Raw genomic sequence first — 18,437 nt, forward strand, 5'->3', positions numbered from 1 at the left:
GTGTGTGTGAGTGAGACAAGAGCCGGCAGCTCGGCCCCTCGAAGCGAGTGAGGACCCCTCAGTACCGCGGTTCCGCACCCCCGCCAGGGGGCCGGCCGGGAACAGGGGGAAGCGAGTGGAATTGGTGATTGAGGCGCCTCCAAAGGGGTAAAGAGGACCCCCCTCGGGGCATGGGGAGGAAATAGTAGGTGAGTGGCACGCATCCCAAAAGCCCTGATACAGGTCCTAATGAAAGAAGTTACGCAATTTAGAAAATCAGGCAGTTTTGTTATTAAGTCCTGACGACGGAAGTCAAAGCACAAGGTCTGGCAGAGGAAGCCTATCCCGAGTTTTTTAAAGCTCTGGTAATGTAAGTCCTGACAGGGGGAAGTCAGGCAAACTAAAAATCAGGCCATACTTTTGTTTTAAGTCCTGACAAGGGACGTCAGGCAAATTCAGAAGTCCTGAGTAGGATTTGGGCAAGTCCAAAAGTCCTGTAGGCAAACGAAGTCCTGACGAAAGGAGGTCAGGCAAACTCAGCCTCAGAGGCCAGGGTCTTGAGGTTTTTTTTGTTGAGTCTTGGCAAAGGAGGCCGAGGTCTCAACAAAGTCCTGACGAAAAGGGTCAGGCATATTGGAGTTTCGGCAGAGGAGGCTGGGACTTCACAAATAGGATTTACTTTTGAGCTGCCTGTCAGTAGCAGAAGCACCTTTGTAATTTTTGAGGCCCGAAAAAATGGAAGGGTGTAATAGTAAGGAAAGTGGCCAGAGACTGGGGAATATAACTCCCCATATTCCCCTAGGTGAACTGTTAGAGAGATGGGACTCTATAGAGGCCACAGAGGGCTTAGATAAATTTAAGATGATTCACTACTGTTCAGAAGCGTGGCCAGAATTGGATGTGCAAGGTGGATGGCTCTGGTGTGGGACAAAAGACAAGTGGATGTGTCAACAGCTGAGTCAGTGTGTGACAGCTCGAGAGGATACTGATCCCCAGCAATTATTATATGTAGCTTGTTGGTTAAAGAGTGCTTTCGAGGATGAAGGAGTGCGAATTTGTAAGGTGCAGAGGACAAAAGAGGGGAATGAAGGAGGGGATGCTGGAATTAAAGAGATTAGTAAAAGGTGGCACCCCCTGGACTACTTGCCTCCTGATGCCCCTCCACCTTAGAACCCTCTCCTTCGGGCACCTCAAATAGCAGATCCGTCTCTCCCCCCGGCGGCCATGGGGGCCATTCCCTCACCACCCCCTTCGACTCCTTTAGCTGCTTCTGCACCCCCACTAGTGCCTACTTCAGCTGCTGCACCCTCCACCCCTTCTCCAGCTCCACTTAACATGCACTCAAGCTCTTCTCCCCCTCCTACTGCTGTCCCTCCACCTCCTCCTAACTGGGAGACAAATGCCTCCTTACCTGGTAACCTCTTATCACCAGATACAGCTGTTGGCCTACAGCAGGTCCAGGTTAATGCTAATAGCCCTCAAATGAGTAATTTTGTGTCTGAAGATGGGCCACACTGCGGTACCCGATCCATGACCTCCAAGGTAGAGAGACTTTTTCCCCTTAGAGAAGTTCCTATGGGAGGAGTAGCAGGAGGTGTTGGTTTTGTGAATGCTCCTCTAACTGCTTCTGAGGTGAGAGGATTCAAGAGGGAGTTAGGGAATTTAGTTGAAGACCCTGTGGGTATTGCAAACCAAGCGGATCAATTCTTAGGTCTAAATATCTGCACTTGGGGGAAATGAATTCCATTCTAAATATATTATTTTCCCCAGAAGAGTTCCGAATTATTAGAGGTGCTAGCATAAGAATTTGGGACAAAGATAATCATCCAGGGCCCCAAGTGCCATCAGGTGCAGAAAAATTGCCACTAGTGGATCCCAATTGGAACCCTAATCAGGAGGAAGGAAGCAAGGAAGGCCATGATAGAGTACAGGTATTTGATAATCAGGGGGAATCAGAGAATCAGTTCCCAATGCAACTAATACAAAATTAGCATTCAAGAGTGCACAAGAGAAGGATGAAACTCCTGCTACTTGGCTTAATTGCCTAAAGCAGAACTTCCAGTTGTACTCCAGAACAGACCCGGACACCAAGGAGGGTCAGGTGCTACTAAAGGTCCAATTTCTTACTACATCTTGGCCTGATAAACAGAGAAAACTGGAAAAGATTGAAGATTGGCCAGAGAAGGACATTAATGAGTTATTGAAAGAAGCATTGAAGGTATATTTAAGGAGGCAAGAAGAAAAAGCAAAGGCCAAGGCTAGTATCATGGTCGCTATAGCTAGAGGAAATGTGGGGGGCAAGCAACTCTATCCTACAATCCAAGGTAACAAAAGAGTGGGAGAGTCCACCACCAGGAGCAGGCAAGGAAACGCCAGTACCGTCAGGGACAGGAGGAATGGAGAGGCCTCAAGCCCCTTTGAGCGAAAGGCGCTGCTGGTACTGTGGAGCAACTGGACCCCCAAAACTGTTCAGCCTAAAGTTGTGAAACCGTGGCTAGCTGATCAGGAGAGCAAAGGAAGCAGCTTTAGAACCAGGGGATCCGGTAGAAGTTTTAAAGCAGAAACCATGCCTGAGGAGGGAGGAAGATAAGAACCTATATTTAGTAAAAAAAAAAGTAAAGGCTATAAAAGATTTAAAGTTGCACCAAGGGCAGCGAGGGGAGTGGTTAAGATCAGATGGACGGGTGTTCCTAAACAAAGCACTTGCTGGGACAGTGCTAACAGGACCACATAATTTAAGTCACTGAGGAGTCCAAGGACTATGTGATCATTTCCTAAGAAATAACTTGTGCATAAGTGTATATGACCTAGCAGAAGCAATTAGAAAAGGCTGTTTAATTTGCCAAAAAGTGAACCAGAAGGTTATGAAAAAGGTAGCAGCTGGAGGGAGGGAATTGACTCTCAGGCCTTTCCAGAGCATAGAGATGGATTTCACTAAGATGCCCCCAGAGTAAGGATAGAAGCATCTACTGGTTATAGTAGATCATCTCACCCATTGGGTAGAAGCCTTCCCGACAAAAAAGGAAACAGCCCAGGTTGTGGCAAGGGTAATCTTGGAGAACATCATCCCCAGATATGGAATGGTGAATACCATAGACTCAGACCGAGGTCCGCATTTTGTGGCCCAAACATTGCAAAATATAATTGAAGTTTTAGGAATAAAATGGAGATTACATACTCCGTGGCACCCCCAGAGTTCTGGGAGGATGGAACGGATGAACAAAACTCTCAAAAATTAGTATTAACTAAACTGATCGAAGAAACAAAAATGAATTGGCTAAAGTGTTTGCCCCTAATGCTTTTGCGCATCAGAACAAGACCCCGGTCTGATATAGGGATTTCACCCTATGAAATGATGCTTGGACTGCCATTCTTGTTAACACCCTGGAGCACAGGAGACTATTTGGAAGAAGAAGCAGCTACCAGAAAATATTTAGAAGTCATTGGAAGAACCCTGGAAGGACTTAGAAAAAGAGGATACCTCCCCCAAACCTCCCCTCTTGACAGAAAAGCACGTAACATTAACCCAGGAGATTGGGTTTTGAAATAATCCTGCAATAGTAGACCATTAATGCCTAAATTTGAAGGCCCCTTTCAGGTACTCCTCATCGCTAATTCAGCTGTGCGGACCAGAGAAAAGGCTTGGACCCACATCACGAGAATTAAAGGACCAGTCCCACCCGCCAGCATTGGACAAGATTGGTCAGTGTTTCCCTCTGGTATTGGATCAGATTCCACACCACCCTCACCCCCTAACTCAGGACAGGATTCAGCCACATCAGGAGTTAATTCAGCTGAGTATACCATTGGAAAAGGACCAAAAGACTTAAAGTTGACACTCAAAAGGAAGAGCCAAAAAGACTGATGAACTGCATAAGAAAAGAGTTTAGAATCATAACATATCCTAAAGTGTTTTAAGAGATTTGTAAAAGTTAAAAATTGTTAATAGGTAATTCTGGTGAAGTCCTCCCAACTTAGTACCAAAGACTGAGGGTTAATCTTCTGCAGAGTACTCCCCTAAGAGAGACCAAATCAGTAAGGACAGATCAAGAGAGGTTTAACCAGGGAAGCAAATAGAAGAGACTCTAAAGAGCTTGGGAACTTCTCCTTAGTAAAATCCCCAAGAAGCAAGGCCGGGTGGGCAGGCTGTGCAAGATGACCCATACCGGACTCTTGGGAAGGGTAGTAATAATGGCTTTCATTGCTAGTGGTGCTCTGGGGAGCCCAAGAGAGCCGTGCAGTGAGTACTACCAACCCCTCTGTGAGGAAGAAGAAGTAAGTTCTTTGTTGAGAGTCCACACCAATTTAAGCCGTAATTGTGTTAACCTCTCCCAGTTGATCTTTTATCAAGAGAATGAGAAAATCTATTGGATGGCCCGGAACACCGCCACCTCTAGGCAGCAACTCCTGGCAGAGCACCCTGTAGAAGAGGCCTGGTGGTACTTTGAACATGATGCTACTGAAGCAAGCCTGGTAAATCTGGTCAGAGGAAAAGAAATAGTAAAAGCAAGAAGAGAACAAGACCATTTAGCAACACCCCCAAGTAAAAATCTAATAAGAGAAGAATGTATGTTGAGGAAAGGAAGGGGTACAGTACGCCAGTAGGAAGAATGGCTTGTAAAAGGTATTTAGCAGTAAAAGACTCTGCTACGCGGTGGATCCCAAGAGATCCAAATAGAATTTGGCCTGTTAAGAAAAAAGAGAACAAGTGCATTTACAATAAAACATATAGACTTTATGAGTATGATAAAAAAGAGATAAACCTCTTTTGGAGAATGAAAGAAATTTCTAAATATTGGGAGGGCCCAACAGAAACTAATCATACATTTCGGGAGACCCCTAAACACCTGTTTTGGATCTATGCTACTACAGCATCCACTAAATTGCCAAGAGACTGGTCTGGCAGTTGCATCATTAGGATTATAAAACAAGCTTTCTTTATATTACCCAAAGAATCTGGATCAAGTTGAACAGTTCCTATATACAGCGATTTAAGAAAAAACAAATGGAAGAAGCAATATATAGTAAACAAAATTATGAAGCTACAAGCAGTATTAGAGATAATATCTAATCAGACCGCATTAGCTCTTAATCATATTAATGACCAACTCACCTAAACCAAAACAGTAATTTATCAAATCAAATTAGTTGTAGCAGTCGTTTGAAGCATCTTAAACGAAATAAGAAAACTAGCATATGTAAGAAATCAAGAAAGGACTCCTGCACTGGATTCCACTTGTGGGATAACCCATGGACTTTCAAAAGAGGTTGGAAAACTAAAGCCTTCTTCACAGTGTGTACACATGTTAGTTTGCTCTTCTTATTTCCCTGCTTATTTAAAATAGTGACATCTGCCGTACAGAATAACCTACGGATCTCTAAAGAAATTAACCTGAAAAAAACCAAAAAAAGGAATGAAATTGAGTAACTATGATCACCAAAGTGCTCAGGAATTTTATAATCAATATAAAAATTATAAGAAATTCTATGCTAATGAGCCAAAAATTGCAAGTTGATGCAAGCTTAAGCTTCAGCCTGATCAAAGAAAAAAAGGGGGGACTGTTATGTGTAAAAAAGTTGTCCTTTTTTTTTAAGGCTGCAAAGTTAAACAGGTAGGGCCAGTTGTTGTGAGTTGAAGTTTTGACTGTTTCTTGTTGGTAGCTTCACATTGCAATCACCTCTTGTTAATAGTTTTTCTTCAATTACCTGTTAATGGTTAGAAATCAAGCGCAATTGTCCCCCTGCTGATTCACCTGAGCCTGCAGGTAGCAGGGTGGGGGGGATGACACCAGAGCTAGTATGCAGATGAGAATGCATTTCACCAAATTTTGCAATTTTCCAGGAAAAAAACCCTAAAAACAATGAGCCAACATGGAACTAAGAAACCTAAGTAATGTCCAAAGGTGAGGAACTTAATCCAGTATCTGCTAAGATCCTTTTTACTCCTCACCCTAACCTGAAAGGATGTCAGCTAGGAAGAGGACCTGGAATGTTAGACCAAAAAAGTGGAATTCCCACTACTCCCTCGAGGACGGAAGCCCCAGCTCTGCCTGCATACCAGCGGTCACAGCTGCATCATCCTCCTCCTCCGTGCCACTCCTGGGAGCAGTGGGGTGCGGGTGACCTGTCCTTTCTCCCCAACCTGAGCTGAATGTTTTTAATAAAGGCATTAAAAAGGAGAAAGATCTCCTGCCCTATTTATTACGCTGGTATTGTCCTTCATAGCAAGAAGCTTCAGAAATTTGCATTTTCCTATGCCCTTTGTACCATGGCAGAGGTTTCTTAAGTAAAAGGTTAAAATTCAACACATAATTCTACAATTTAAAATTTAAATGCTTAGTCCATATTGCTAACTTAATTGAACCCCCCAAAACCTCCATTTCAACAGCAGCCCCTGCCTGGCTTCTGCCTGCCCACACCGTGGGCATCCACGGCTCTTGCTGGGCATGGAGCTCAGTCAGTGCTGGTGCTGGGTGGGCTTTGCTGCTGCTGCCATCTGGACACTGGGGTGACCGCTTGTCCTGGGTTGCAGTGTAAAGATGTATTCTAATGCCATCCTGAAGAGCTGCTGAAACCAGGAGGGGCATTGTTTCTTCCTTATCTCCTGTTAATGGGCCCATCAATGTCTTGCCACATGACTCAGAGATAACTCCCTCCCAGAGCCATTTCTGTTTCATGGCTAATCAAGGACCCACAGCATGAGGCAGAATGATATCAGCCCACTGTGAGATGCTCTGCCCATGGGGGAGGAGCTAAGCATCCCCAGCTGGATATAATCTGGGTTTTGGGACACAACAAGCAGTCTCTCCACTGGATTCCCAGAGGAACCGCCGCCCTTACCCACTGCTTTTCCAGAGGATGAGAGCTACCAGATTGTTTCGACAGGATCACCACTTCCACAAGTCCATTTCATCTGGACTGCTACCACCACCCTAACTAGCAGGGTGTCAGGCTGTATTCTGACCCTGTCAGTGGTTTTTCTTTTGTATTATTGCATGTATTTTAGTTTTTTTTCCCGTTTCCTAATAAATTGTATTTCTGACTTGGAGCCTCTCACTGGTTTTGCTTTCAAACTAGGACACAAATCCATCTCTTTATTTCAACACAGGAATGGGCCATTGCCTACCCTGCAAGCGGGAGTTGGAGGGGGGGGGAGGGTGGGGTGGGGTGGGGTGGGGTGTCACCTTCAGTATTGCCTAGAGGGCAAGGCCAGGGGGCTCAGGGGCAGGGGAAGGGATGTGTTGGTCTGAGGAGGTGCTGGAAGGTGCTGGGCTGGTCCTGGGGTCCCTAGCGGAACTCGGGTTGGCTGGGATGGGACAGACTGAGATAAAAAAAGGAATGAAGGCAGCTTGGGGAGGCCAATGGGGAGAGCAGGTGGCAGTGGGATCTACGGGGCAATAAGAGGCTTCCTTGTCGACGGTTGTTCTGGGGTCCTCTTCACAGAACACTTGAGAGGGCTGTCCAGGCCGTTACTGCTGCTGGAGAAGCTGCTCACGCTGTCGGTGTGAGGTGCAGCCACCGTCTTCCAACTCCTGTCCCGAGGCGCTCCTGTGCAGAGAGGAGGTGGCTGAGGCCCCAGCTGCCAGTGGCACACAGGGACCCTCGTGCACAGCAGGGCCCAGAGCTGGCAAGGCTCACCAGCACGGCTGGAGCTGCTGGCACAGCTGGGCCCCACTGGACAGCTGCCCCTCAAGGCCCCGGCCAGCAGGGCACGGCTCTGGGCAGGGTCCCTGGCCAGGAGCGGGCCCCAGAGCGCCTCTGCCTTTCAAGGGCAATCTCGGCCCTGCTCTTTCTCCTCCCCACCTCCCTCTGCCTCTGCCCCGTGCCCCTGGGGCTGCTCTTGGCCAGGCAGACTCAGTGGGAGCCAGCTCTGGCTGCAGCCCCAGCGGGCCCCCCAGGACAAGGCCCAGCAATTGAGAGGCCAATGGAAGCACTGGGCAGCAGCAGAACCCTCAGCAGAGTTATTTGGACAATCATGGACTGGCCACAACCCCACTGCAGTCTCAATGGGAATGTTCCCTGACCACGTTAGACTTTCAAAAGAAGCTGTTTGAGGGGGAGAGCAACAAAACACTCACTGTTTTCTCTTCCAGGAATACCCGGTTCCAAAGCAGCCCAACATGAAGACAAGCTCCAAAGAAAGCACGCCTCCCAGTAACCCTAGCCAGCAGCCTGTTCCCTGACAGAAACCCCTTCCGAGGCCATCCTGGGCATCGGTAACAGGTCTTGTGGTGCCGGCTGCATCTGTGGGAGCGATGGGGAGCGTGAGCCCGTGCTGTGCTGCACTGCTGAGCTGGCAGCACGGTGGATACGGGCAGGACATTCTCTGTTTCCCCCAGAGCTGGGGCCTGCAGGCACCTTGCCGGCCCTTGGCACAGGCTGTGCCAGCCAACAAAGCCCAGCAGGCCGGGAGGAGAGCCCGGGGGCAGCGCAGCTGCTTGGGCAGTGGCTGCTGCCAGGGACACAGGCCAAAGCCATCCCTGAGCAGCCAACGCCAGCCCTGGCCCTCCCTGCCCCGTGACAGCACCCCCAGCCCCAGGGGACAGGCTCAGGCCCTGTCAGGACCCAGCGCAGCCCCTGCCCAGTCGGGAGCCAGGGCTGGCTCTGGCCCTGGGCTGGCGGCAGGGCTCCCGCTCGGGGCTGCTCCTGTGCCTTGGGCCTCTGGGCGCTCAGGGCCAGCTCCGCAGCAGCTGCAGCGCCAGGGACGTTGCTGCACCAGTCCCGTTTCCCCGGGGCTCTGAACCAGCTCCAGAGGCCTGGAAGCCCAGGCGCCTCCAGCTTTGGCTGCTGCCGGGCCGGGCAAGGGCAGGCCCTGGGGGAAGAGCTGCTGCCACACAGCCCCGGCCAGGGCTGAGCCTGGCACAGCAATTACCTGCTGTGCCTGTGCCCGTGTCTGGCATCGCCTTCCTTCCCGCAGCAGGGGCTGCCAATGAGCCACTGCTTCTCCCTGAGTGTTCCTCCTCCTGAACAGCCTTTTGGTCCATCACTTGAAAAAGGAAAAAAGGGACAACTGGATCAAATGGAAATATTCCCCACTGGGGAGGTGGCACCTTCAGGAGGCAATGCTTGTCTAAGTCACAGGTAAAGATCAGGAAAAAGCCCAGGTAATTGGGGCTGGGCCAGTGCACTCCCTTGTGCAAACAGCTGCACCGCCTGATCTTCTCAGAGACTGGGAAATGGCAGGGGATCTCAGGCCCACAGTACAGTTGGGGCACCCTATCAGCTACTGCCAAATTCCATCCTGCAGAGGCTGGGGAGGAATTGCAGCCAGGCCAGGCTGGGAAACAGCCCTGCACGATGTGAAAGCAGCAGCGGGGCAGCGAGGCTGCCATGGATCCCTTCCCGCTGTGCCGGGCACGGCGTGTCCAGATGTGCAGCCAAAGCCCCCGGCTGCTGAGTCCCAGGGGCAGCATGAGGGAAATGCACCCACCTTGTCTTCTCTGCAGACATTCCTTCAGCATTTGCCACATGATTTCTAATGGGTCCTGGAATTTCTTGCCGGCCATGTCTTTGGTTTCTCCTGTCGTAGGACCTTAAGAGAAAGTAGTTCCATTTCCCAGGAATGGACCCCACAAAAGCAGGGCTCAGCCTGAGGGTTCAGCAGGGACACACTACTCACCCCTGCCATAGGAGCTGGGCTTTTGTGCAGCATCCAGGGTAGGAGTTGGTGAAGTCGTCCCTGCAGACACATCTGTAACACAACAGCCACAGAAGCTTCTGTCACCTGGTCCTGACCAGTCAGTCAAACATTACGCCTTGGTGGGACAGTGAGAACATACCTGCAGAATGCTCGGAGGGCTTCACAACTTCAGAGCGCCAGGCTAATGCAGAATCATTCCCAGCATCCCAGTCTGGAAGCAAACCAAGATGAGAACTGTTTCCATTGTGTGCTAGGGCTGGCTCTGGCCCTGGGCTGGCGGCAGGGCTCCCGCTCGGGGCTGCTCCTGTGCCTTGGGCCTCTGGGCACTCAGGGCCAGCTCCGCAGCAGCTGCAGCGCCAGGGACGTTGCTGCACCAGTCCCATTTCCCCGGGGCTCTGAACCAGCTCCAGAGGCCTGGAAGCCGAGGCACCTCCAGCTTTGGCTGCTGCAGGGCCGGGCAAGGGCAGGCCCTGGGGGAAGAGCTGCTGCCACACAGCCCCGGCCAGGGCTGAGCCCGGCACAGCAATTACCTGCTGTGCCTGTGCCCGTGTCTGGCATTGCCTTCCGTCCTGCAGCTGGGGCTCGCACCGAAGATGGAGTGCTTCCTTCAAGAAATGCCAACTTCCACTGAAGCATTATGTCCATCTCTTGACAAAGGAAGGGAGACAGCTGCATCAGATGGAGCTGTTCCCCACTTGGGCGGTGGCATCAGAGGTAATATTTGTGAAATTTATGGAGCAGGAAAATGGCCAGATTCCAGTGGCATGATGTGAGCACTTCCACCTCCAAACAGCCACCCTTTTCCTAATCTGCAGGGCTGGATATAGTGGGGGATCTCAGGGTGTGTTACAGTTTGGGCTGCCTGTCAGCTGATGCCAAATGCCTTCCGGCAGAGGCTGGGCAGAAGCTGCAGCCAGGCCAGGCTGGGAAACAGCCCTGCAGGATGTGAAAGCAGCAGCGGGGCAGCGAGGCTGCCATGGATCCCTTCCCGCTGTGCCAGGCATGGCGTGTCCAGATGTGCAGCCAAAGCCCCCGGCTGCTGAGTCCCAGGGGAAGCATGAGAGAAATGCACCCACCTTCTCTTGTCTGCAGGGGTTCCTTCAGCTCTTGCCGCATCTGTTTGGAAGGTTGCAGGGACATCTTATCTGTTGTATCTTGGACTTTCCCTGTTGGAGTACCTTAGAGAAAAATATTTCCAATTCCCAGGAATGGATCCTACAAAAGCAAGGCTCAGCCTCTGAGGTCAGCAGGGACACACTACTCACCACTGTGATGGGAGCTGGGCTTGCGTATAGCATCCAAGGTAGGAGCTGGAGAAGCTGGAGAAGTCCTCCCTGTAGATACATCTGTAACACAACAGCCACAGAAGCTTCTGTCACCTGGTTCCTGCCCGCTTGTCTACAATTCTTCCTTGGTGGCACACTGAGAACATACCTGCAGGAGGCTCCAAGGGCTTCAAAACTTTATTCATCCAAGCTGATGGAGAAGCCTTCCCAGCAACTTCATCTAGAATGGAGCACAGATGAGAACACTTTCCAGGGTGTGCTGGGATCCCGTTTTGCCACAGGAAACTGGGCACTGCAAGGGGGTCGGCTAAGGCCGTGGGAGCCAGATGTGAATAGACATGGCCAAAGGTGCACAGGGGCCTGGGGAGCTCTGGGCTGGCTCCTGGTCACTCTCCACACCCTTTCCCTGCCCTCAGCAACATCCCAGGGAGGAGTGGCTGGAGCAGCACAGGGCCCTGGGGCTCTCTCCCTCAGACACAGAGGAAATCCTCCCTAAAGCCCTGGGGCAAACTGCAGCAGGCAGTGCCACAGCTATGCCTCCCTACCTCCCTCTGTCCCTCCTGCCCTCCTTCTGTGGGGACACCCCCCAGATCCCAAGGGCAACAAGCCAGGCCCTCTCAGGACACACTGGAGCCTTGCTCTCCCCCTCTGTCCTTTCCCCACCGTGGGCACCCCGTGCAGTCGCTGCCAGGTTTCAGGACATGTCTCCCAAGGAGGGACCCCAGCAGGACTGCTCAGGACCCGAGTGCCCTGAGCCTGCTCGGGATAATTCCCCTGGGCTGTGCCGCTCTAGTCCAGGCTGTGCCCGCACTGCCAAGCAGCAGAGAGGGCAGCTCAAGCCTCAGCAGGGCTCAGGCCCAGAGGCACAGCAATTACCTCCTGTGTCTGTGCCTGGCATGGCCTCCCTTCCTGCAGCAGAGGCTGGCACAGAACCACTGCTTCCTCTGGGAAATGCTTCCTTCTGCACAGGCTCTCCTTTCATTTCTGGAAAATGGAAAAGAGACAGCTGGATCAGATGGAAACATTCCTCACTGGGAATGGGGAAGGGGACAATTTCAGGAGGCATCACTTGTGAAAGGAATGGATAAGGATCAGAAAACACCCAGGATTTTGGGACAACCCAAGGCTGCTTCCTTCCCCAAAGAGCCCCAACATCTGATCTGCCTGGACACCAGGAAGTGCAGGGGATCTGAGGGTGGGCATGTCCGGTGGTCCAGTTTGGGCTGTCTGTCAGCTGATGCCAAATGCCTTCCTGCAGAGGCTGGGCAGAAGCTGCAGCCAGGCCAGGCTGGGAAACAGCCCTGCAGGGCGTGAAAGCAGCAGCGGGGCAGTGAGGCTGCCATGGATCCCTTCCAGCTGTGCCAGGCACGGCGTGTCTAGATGTGCAGCCAAAGTCTTCCCCAGCTGCTGAGACCCAGGGGAAGAATGAGGGAAATGCACCCACCTTGTCTTCTCTGCAGACGTTCCTTCAGCATTTGCCACATGATTTCTAATGGGTCCTGGAATTTCTTGCCTGCCATGTCTTTGGTTTCTCCTGTCGGAGGACCTTAAGAGAAAGTAGTTCCATTTCCCAGGAATGGATCCCACAAAAGCAGGGCTCAGCCTGTGGGGTCAGCAGGGACACACTACTCACCCCTGCCATGGGAGCTGGGTTGGGGCCAAGCATCCAGCCCTGGAGCTTGAGAAGTTTTCCCTGCAGACACACCTGTAACTCAACAGCCACAGAAGCTTCTGCCATCTCTGCTGATCTGCACGGGCACCACTGAGCCGCAGCAGCCGTGAGGGGATCGTGCAGGGCGCGGGCACACACATGCATGGTTCTGTGCTGGCACCTGCAGCGCTGCCTCCCTGGCCCAGCTTTGGGCTCTGAGCTGGCAGCTCTCTCAGGGGAAAGGCCTTGACCTACCCTCAGCATCTCCCAGAGCCTCAGTCCTGGATGTGGGACCTTCACCGGCAGGTTCAGCTGCAAAGAAAGGCAGGACAGAAGAGCTCCTGTGGCACTGCAGGAGATCCTCAGGCTGCCCACAAGGCTCAGCCCCGGGGCACAGCCCTGGGCCCGGCCCCTTCCCTCTCTGCTCTTCTCTGTGACTGCACAGAGCACACGGAAGGACACACTGGCACAGCACACGGGAGGAAGATTGAAAGCTAAATGCTCCTTCCTCCCACTGACAGTGATCCTGTGGGATCCCTCAGGGATCCAGAAGGGAGCAGGGCAAGGTTTCCAGATTCTTTTAATCTTAAGATTTTGTTAAGGGAAATGGTTTATAAGTGAGTTTCTGTTGCACTGACCCTTATTATTCACTAAGGAAAGGCAGAATGAAAACTTGCCTCCAGCATCCTCCAGGAACTTCAAACCATCATTCATCAGGACTTCCTGAAAACCCATGTCACGATTCCAGGCTAGAAGGGAGCAGAGACCAGAACCATTTCCATGGTGTGCTGGGATCCCCTTCTGCCACAGGGAACTGGGCAATGCAGGGGTGTTGGGTAAGGCTGTGGGAGCCAGATGTGAATGGACATGGCCAAAGGTGCACAGGGGCCTGGGGAGCTCTGGGCTGGCTCCTGGTCACTCTCCAACTTCTTTGCAGGCCCTTTGCAACATCTCTGGAGGGGTGGCTGGAGTAGCCCAGGGCCCGTGGGGTCTCTCTCCCTCCCACAGAGGAAACCCTCCCAAAAGCCCTGGGCAAAACCATCCCCAGCGCTTCCCAGGGAGCCGGGAGCGCTGTCCCGGGAAAGGGCAGCCAGGCTGCCGGCTCACCTGCTCGCCGCGCTTGCAGCGGAGCAGCCTGGGCAGCCCTGGCAGGCAGGGCCACGGCCAGGAGCAGCAGGAGTAGGAGGCGCAGAGCAAGGGCCATGGTGCCTTGTCCTCCGCCAGTCCCGCAGCTCTTGCTGCCACCGCTGTCCCGACACCGCTGTCCCAACGTCAGCACCGCTGCTGCCACCGCCGCTGCTGCCGCAACAGTTGTGCTCAGGGACTGAGTGCTGGCTCCTTGGGCTGCTCTGCAACCACGGGGCTCTGGCACCTCTGGCACCTCTGTGACCTCAGGGCCTGCTGAGAGCTCAGCCTGCTGTGACCCCAGAGCCCTGCTGTGACCTCATGGCCTCAGCTCTACCCCCAGAGTGTGCGCCCGTCCGCATGAATGGACTGCCCTGATTGTAAATGTTTTGCTTCATCAAAGGGCCATTGCTCAGCAAAACCTTTCTTTTGCCTGCTGACATTGCTGGTCAGGCTGCGTCCCTCAAGATGCTCTTATTGTTGCAGTTCAAATTTATTTTATTGATTTCATTTTAAGTGTTGTTTAAGGGCTCTGTTATCCCCCATTTTTTTTCCTGACTTGGTTCACCTGTGGGTTTTACCCTCCCTCCAAACTGTCCCTCGTGCCCTTCCCCACCCCTTGTTCCAGCTCTTTCCCTGCCTGTCAAGGCAACCCAGCCCCTTGGTTCCCAAACCTTTGGGCCAATCCCTGACTGCAACTCCCCTTTGGAATTCCCCTACTCCTGGGAGCCCCATTGGCCCTTGTGACCCATCCTCTCCACCCTCCTACCCCAACTGGCCCCAGACACTTGATGTAATCCCCTCACTCCTCTCCTGAGCATTCCCTATTGGTTCATTGTTTGCATCCACCCCATGACTTGTATGTGTACAAAACCCCTTGGGCAGTACAGCTAGGGGCTTTTCATCCTGTTCTCTTCGCCTGGACTAAGGTGTTCCTTGCGGAACCTGAAGACGGGACGCCTCCTCCTTTCTCCTGTGCCTCGTCCCTGTCGTGGCTTGTGTCTGGCACTGGAGAGCAAGTGGCACTACAGGTTCTGCCTCTGGTAAATCCCCATAGCGAGGCAGTTCCCGACTCCTGCCGTAGTGCCGGAGTTCTAAGAGCTAGCCCAGGTTCCAGCACTCACTTCACTAATGTACCGAATGCCCCTTCTTCAGAGCCTGCTCTGGTGCTCTGCCAGCTCACACAGCAGAGTGTGATTCACATACTGCATCCCAGAGTTAGGTTGTTGCAACATTGAAATGGGTGTGGTTGGCAGGATGGCTGGGCATAAATCACTACAGAACTAAAGCAAAGGCGTGCACGGTCCCAGGCTGGACTTGAATAGACACAGGACTTGTGGAAAGATGAGGACAAGATAGCAGAGAAAAATGGAAAAACCAGCTGAAAAGGAGGATATGCGAAAAGAGCTATTTGTGCACATTTGGGGGTATATTTTTCTTGGGTGCAAAGCAAAATGAAAAGCTCCTAAATGCCCAAAAGATGAGAACTGTGTGTGGTAAATAGATATGATTCATGCTGACAAATTTGAAAGAGTAATCAATATTAATAAAGTAATTAATATTTGGAAATAATAAAACAGTTAAAGGTGTAATGCCAAGCAAGAAAGGGAGAGGAGGGTTTATCCCTCTCCCTACAGGTCTCCTGCAGATGTTCAGAAGAGGAGGAAGCAAGAGATAACTATGATTAAATTTAGTGGAAGAGAGGAGAATTTGGTTGGACACCAGGAAAATGTTGATTATATGAGATCCACTGCTTTAATGTTAGAACACAGTATTGGCTTATACTGTAGCAGCTTGGTGCGCATGTGTAATCCAAAAGGTGAACTACAGGACATGGAGGAAGAGGAGAGGCCTTCCTCAAAGAATATCCCCAAACAGTGGTACAACTTACTTAAAGAAGTGTGGAGCATGCGTGGTAAAGGTGATGATGAGGGCAGTGATACAAGTGTGATGAATTGAAAATGGGAGGAGATGGTAATGACATACAGCATAAAAAGGGGAATTTTGGCTTGACACGCTAGTACGTGAGGTGACGGGGGTCCAAAAGCCCTGCACTCCGTACCCCACGCATACCCCGCATGGTTATTTTTGCTTATACGCTATTATCAGGACCAAATTATTCGTTACTTCCAGCAAATGATACTGTCAATATTTTGAATGTATTCAATTGTATATATATTAAGCTACATAATTCAAATTGCTGTTTCGTTTCATTTTGTTTGGTTGTTTTTGTGGCTTCTTTTAAAATTGGATAATTGGGCAAATATAACATGTGGAATGTCCTCCACAGCAGAGTGTCAGACCTCTGGATCTTTTTAAACAGTTTTATCAAGGTGGAGCTGTGGCAGCTTCAGCTGGTGCCTCTGGAGGACCTTGAACAAAGAACCCCTGAGCTTTTCTACCCTCCCAGGTGAAGTGTGATAGTCTGGGGTCTTGCTGCTGTGTCCAAGTGCCGGGCCACTGGCTGGCACCACAGGTCCCCAGACCCGCTGCTGAGGCATCCCTCTCCTAGAGTCACGTTTACTCTGTCACATTTGGCTTTTCTCTCTGATCCACCGCCAGGACCAAAGATCACACGGTCGTGAGGATGTAAAAATGCCTGTTCCTTCTGTAACATTGCTGTTGTGTGACAGCCGTGCAGGCAGAGCAGGCAGCTGTAGGGACACTGACTCATTTCCCTGGTGCCAGCCGTGCTGCATCCATCGAGCTGCTGGGTCTTGGTGCTCGCTGGGACGCGGCCCGGCCCGGCACCACGGGAATTAGGAAGGGTCTTGAAGGAATCCCCACGCGTTAAAGCAGACGATTTAGCCTGGGATTTTAAGTTGTTTCTCAGTTAACCTTGTAAAAGGCCAGAACAAGTCTCCTATGAATTCTGTCCCTGTCAAGTTCAGTTCCGCCGCGAAAGCCCCTCAGCATTCTCAGGGCAGTGGCAGGAGCCGGGTGCTGGCCCGGAGCCCCGCTGGCCGGGGAGAGCACAGCCCAGAGCGAGCCCCTGCTGCCCGGGATGGCCACAGGCCCGGGGGAGCCGGGCGGGCAACGCAAGGGCCCTGTACAGGGTTCCTGGGGCTCCTCTGGCATCTGTTCCGTCCCCTCAGGCACTGAGCGGTGCCCGTCCCACGGGGCTGTCTGTGCCTGGCCCCAAAAGAGGCAGGGCCGGGGCTGTGGCCCCTGGGCTGGTGGTGCCGACTGCCCGGCGCTCAGCACCGCCCGTGCCGTGCCGGTGCAGCGTGACCCGGCGGGGCAGCTCCGCCTCGGCGCCTCGCCACCGCCATCCCGGCACGGCGGCTGGCCCTGGGCCGCGGCAGCCCCGAGCCGCACGGGCCCGGGAGGGACTGCCGGAGGTCCCCATCCCCTGCGTGCCTCAGCAGACACTCCGGCCCCACTGTGTACAGCAGGAGGGACACAAAGCACCTGCACGCTTACGAGAGTCCACAGCCCTTTCTACATGTGAAATGAGACCCCAGGACCCCGACATGTGCCTCAGGAGAGATCCCAGCACCCTGCACACCTTGGGAGAGATCCCAAACCCTCTACATGCCTCACACAGGATTCCAAATCCCTTGCATGACTTGAAGTGGACCCCATTGCCCTCCCTGCCTCAGAGGAAACCTAAAATATCCCTGGGTGTGTCACAAGGGGCCCCACCCCGTCGTGCACCTTACGGGGGACTCCAAATCCCCCACGTGCCTTACAGGGAAGTCCAGGCCAGCTATGCCGAGTGTTTCGACCTGGAAATCAAGTCTGGTTGCACCTGGGTTGTTGTGTCTCTGGGGCTGCTCACCAGCCCTGTCGGACCCTGAGGCTACACAGCCCTTCCCTTCCCTTCCCTTCCCTTCCCTTCCCTTCCCTTCCCTTCCCTTCCCTTCCCTTCCCTTCCCTTCCCTTCCCTTCCCTTCCCTTCCCTTCCCTTCCCTTCCCTTCCCTTCCCTTCCCTTCCCTTCCCTTCCCTTCCCTTCCCTTCCCTTCCCTTCCCTTCCCTTCCCTTCCCTTCCCTTCCCTTCCCTTCCCTTCCCTTCCCTTCCCTTCCCTTCCCTTCCCTTCCCTTCCCTTCCCTTCCCTTCCCTTCCCTTCCCTTCCCACCGCTGGTCACAGTGAAGCCATATGCAGAATAAATGGACTCCACTGTCGCCCTGGTTTTTAATGTTCTGTCCTGGATTAGGGTCACTCTGGGAGAAAACCTCCAAAGGGGCCCCCCAGAAAGCAACCCCACATGGCCCCTTCCCCCCAGCAGTTCGGGTAGGATTCCTTGCAGAGAAGTGGAAAGAACCTGTTTATTTGACAGGCAAAACACCCCCAGCACACAAAATGAACAATACCAGATGACAATGCTTTCACCCATCTGAAAAGGATGACAAATTCAGAAAGTCTTTCCTGGCAGTGGTGGCTCTGCTGTCGCTCCCTCTGGCGCTGGGGATAGCTGCTGCAGGCCACAGGATGCAAACTCTCGGTGTTTCCCAGGTCCCAGTCTGGAGCAGGTGTGAGTGGTTTCAAAAAGGGAAAGGAAAAACAGTCCAGGGAAAAATCTGTACTGCTTAGCTAAACTGACTAACAAGCAGAAGCCAAAAAGCAAAAGCAAAGCAGGAGCACAGCAGAAGCAAGAGCAAATCAAGCAACAGCAAGCAAAGCAAAAAGCAAAAGCTGCATTATGAACTGAGCTGTCTGTCTGTCCTGCCAGCCGTGGGGGAGCAGGCTGATAACAAACCAAAACAAACCTTGCTCTTCAGGGCCAGTCGTGAAGGCACAGTACGTAATATCC

This window comes from Passer domesticus, unplaced genomic scaffold (assembly GCF_036417665.1).
Source record: "Passer domesticus isolate bPasDom1 unplaced genomic scaffold, bPasDom1.hap1 HAP1_SCAFFOLD_67, whole genome shotgun sequence".
Lineage (NCBI taxonomy): Eukaryota > Metazoa > Chordata > Aves > Passeriformes > Passeridae > Passer > Passer domesticus.